The 4,161-nt window shown below is 41.9% G+C and overlaps 1 protein-coding gene across 1 annotated transcript in view; it reads right to left on the reverse strand.

Annotated features, from left to right (window-relative positions):
* CNTN5 (contactin 5) overlaps window positions 1-4,161 on the reverse strand; it is a 923,854-nt gene that overhangs the window by 476,705 nt on the left and 442,988 nt on the right. The window lies entirely within an intron of this gene.

Here is a 4,161-nt window from a genome sequence, read left to right on the forward strand (position 1 = left end):
CCACCCCCCCCCCCCCCCCCCCCATATAATGTTTTAGCCATGCAGTGCAAATCTAGGAGTAAAAACAGAACATCACTAACATCTAAATAATAGAAAACACAGCAAGCAAACAAGAAACACAATCAAAAATCTTGGCTCATGCAGAGTTTTGACCTGAAAAGGGACAAGTGCCAAAGACTCCAGCAAGTCCACAGAGACCTTGCTGTTGCTATTGATTTTACTTGGAAGATGCTCATATAATATACAGATGGGCGACAATATAAAACTGTAAGATAGGAAAGTCCACTTACAAGGGTGTAAGACAGCAGAAGTTTTTTGTGGTGATTATTAAATAGCTAACTGTGATGTCCTTCTCAGTTGAGTCATCAAGTCTGGACTCTGTGCCCTACTCATGTATTTCATTAATGGGAGTCAAACAACCATCCCAGGATGCCAAGACACTGTATTTCATTTTCATTTATCAGTCTGCTAAATACTCACTTCTCACATAAAGCCCAGAAACACCGACCCAGGTGAAAGGCCTTCCTCACTGCAGATTACTTTACAAATTAAGGGCTTTGTTACATGATACACTGAGCTGCACAAATGTTGCTCAGTGTTATTGCTAGTTCAAGTTTAAAGCAGTCACAGTTCAGGCCTGCAGGAACCTGGTAGACTGAAAGGTATGAATCCCCCCCTCCCATTCCAGGCTCCCCCACTGCTCCTGTCCTCCCCCCCCCCCCAAATCCCTTCTCCCTGCTTACTTGTGGCTGTGTATATACGTGCAATTCTGCCTATCCCAGAGGAGCAGGCAGGGAAGGGTTAACCTGCTTGCCTAGCACTGCCACTGCTTCAGGTCTTCTGCTCTTCTATGGGCTGAGCCCTGCCCAGAGAGCAGCAGCTGCCGCTGTTTAACCCTACCCTGCCTACTCCCCCAGAACACACAGTGTGGGCATCCACAAGTATGTGGGGGGCCAGGCGGGCAATGAATGGAGTCTGGCATGCTGGGGAGGGTGCGGGGGAGGGCAATAGACCTGATCCAGGCCAGTGGGGAAGGGACAGTGGGTAGTATGTTTACACCCAGAGTGGCTACACCTTAGTATAAACACACTATGCACTTCCTCTTTCCCAAGGGCCTGGATCAGGCCCACTGCTCTTCCCCCAGCCGCCCCAGCACCACAGACCCTGCTCACTGCTACCCTAAGCCTGGAGGGGCTAGAGTGGCTACACCTTAGTGTAACACGAGTTAGGTAACACAGATCAGAGATCATCTTCCCTGGAACTTTGAGCCGTATAATGTATGTTTGAAACCAGTTTCAGTTGTTAATGTGCAGACAATGCAGGGGTTAAGAACTCTAGAAGCCACCCAAAATTACCCTATAACAATACCCTGAGTGATTTAGTTCAGAAGAACCAAGCATGCATGCATAAAGTTACTTCTTTGCTCACTATCAATGCCTCTTTTTATCCCTTTCTTGTACAATGAGAAATACAAGAGAAATAAAAACATTAATTAAAAAATCCTAATATAAAAATATACTTAGAAACTCATTCTGCAGCAGATAGCTCTCCCACTGAAATCAATAGCTTTCCAAACACCGCAGATGGAGCACAAAAGTCTTGGGTAAGTGAGAAGCCCCTAGATCACCTTAAAATAAACCCTGTGATTTATTTTATTCATCATCGCTCAATGATGAAATGCCTCCTTTGGTTGGATAAGAGGAGATTTTGGCATCAAAAGGCCATTGTTATGGTAGCATTATGCTAATATGTATTTAAAACAGGACACGCTTCTGAACCCAGGTCTTATGGGGCCAAGGATGAAAAAATTAAAAGCTTAGACTGTCTGCTACAAAAATAAATAAATAAATAAATAAAATGATTAGGGGGAGGTGAAAGTAATGACTAAAAATCTCTAACGTTGTCATTATCGACTGTGAAGCTTTTTGATCCTTTGGAGAGAGACCTTACGCATGACTTATCGTAATTGTTGTATTAGAACCATAAGATAAGAAGAGAACTCGAGGCTCATCTAGTCCAGGGGTGATCAAAATACAGTTTACAGAGCTGTGTCATCTAGTTTGTGGGCTCCCCATGGTTCCTTCTGCTAAGTTTCTGGACCACAAGCCAGATGCCAGATGACACAGCTCTGCACACAAGCCAGATGACACAGTCATCCACAAGCCAGATGACACAGCTCTGCACACTAGACTAGACTAAATTGGCCTGAACCAATGCAATGGCTGCATGTATCAGTTCTGGCCTGTGAATGTACCCTATTTACTGGGCCTAGCCCACACATTGGCCCCATGCCATTCATCCAGCCCAGGTATGCATTTTATTTCATATTTATACAGCTTCTGACAAGGAACTCTGATATTCTTTTTGAATTCCAATGCATGGTGCCCATGATAAGATGTTGAAAGATCCAGTCTATCTATCTTTGCTTTAGAAGTTCAGGATTGAGAAAAGCAGATCAATTGTATCTGAAAATATCCATCTTACTAGTAAACAGCTTAAACACAGATTATGTGGAAAATGTGTTTTACTTAAAATTGGGATTTAAATGCAAGTTTTGACATGCAAGGGTCTAAGGCAGTATAAAGCTCGCATCAGGAGAATTCAGTCTTGAGGTAGTTTTTCATTTTGGTCTCTCAATCTATCTATTTCTTAACATAATCATTACCTTGATTTATAGCATTATCTTTCCTGACTTATAAAGTGGGAAAAAATAGAAATACTCCATGCTACACTGTTAAAAATTAAGATGAAATATGAGAATAATGCATATACAATTTTTTTTTAACATTACCACTGGAATACTAATAGAAACATAATGTTGTTTTCTTTACAACAGAAGATCTTTCATTGCTTCCTGATAAAACCTTAACATATTTTAACAAGATCTACACTGTCCCAAAAGGTATAGAGATATGGAGCAATCTAACCTACCTGGAACTGGAGACTAAACAAATGCTATCTTGAAATACATATTTTTTGTAATGTCTACTGTCATTAATTCTTTTGAAATTGAAGCAACAGTGTCAGGTTCCCAAGATTACGGAATAGTAGCAGTCATTTCACAGTTAAGGTTGAAACTAGCTGCCCTTTTTAGGACAGGTTTTCAAAACCTCTTAAGTTTCTCCAATAGAAATCAATCTCCCTGAAGTTTCATATGCTACAGATCTTCACAAGGGAATTTGAAAAAGGGGGTTGCTACTTGGGAAAATTCTGTCCTGCCACTATCAATGGGAGTGTTCTGATTTACTTTTATTTTTTGGCTTATTGTATCCCCTCAAATAGATTGACCTCAAAAACAGATGTGTTTTGTTTTGCCTCACTGAACAGAAGGGATGTTAGCTATGTACTTTGATTACAATGGACTAGGACAAATGGTTGTGTGAGAAATTTTAAACTTCAAATTTGAAATGAAGTCATTGGAGAAACCTGCATAAACATGACTGGGAGGAAAATAAGATCCATTTTTTCACCTGGTGCTCCATCTTCTTGAAACTTTTTCCCAGTGGGGCTGGTATAAATACAATATTGTCCTCTTAGAAAAATGAAGCACAGCAGTCAGCTCTCATAGAAATAGGAGTGAAGGATGCTGTAAGCCATGGTTACCCATAAGCTTCATGGATAGAGAACACTGTTATAACATAAGACATGTGGGTCCCAACCACTTGAGAATACATAGAACATGACTCTAAAGTCAGGAATATTACAATTCTGATCAGGCAGATGCCTTTTAGTGCAGGTTTCTCGTTGAATGAATGGGAGAACCATCTGATTCTAAAGCCAATTGTGCTTGCAGGGGTGCGCTAGCTCTCCACTGGGAAAGTAGGAAAACAATATATCTACACAGACGGTGCATCTACATGAGCTTTTTAGTGTACAGTAGACTAATTAGCCGTGTAGTAAATGGCCTGGCATCTACCCGCATGCACCCCGATTAGCCCGGAGTAAACAAATTTATTCTGCAGCAGGATAATACTTATAAATATTGTAGAATAAAAAATCATCTCAGCAGGGCATGTGTAGATGCTGCCCTGGCTGGCTGAGGCATGAGGGTACCTCAGTGCAGGGGTTGCCTGCTGGCTAGCCCCATGCTGAAGTGCCCTCATGCCCCAGCCAGCCTCTCTGTAGCATGGTGAGCCCGGGGGGGTAGCTGGGACCCCCCGG

This window comes from Alligator sinensis, unplaced genomic scaffold (assembly GCF_000455745.1).
Source record: "Alligator sinensis unplaced genomic scaffold, ASM45574v1 scaffold18_2, whole genome shotgun sequence".
Classification (NCBI taxonomy): Eukaryota; Metazoa; Chordata; order Crocodylia; family Alligatoridae; genus Alligator; species Alligator sinensis.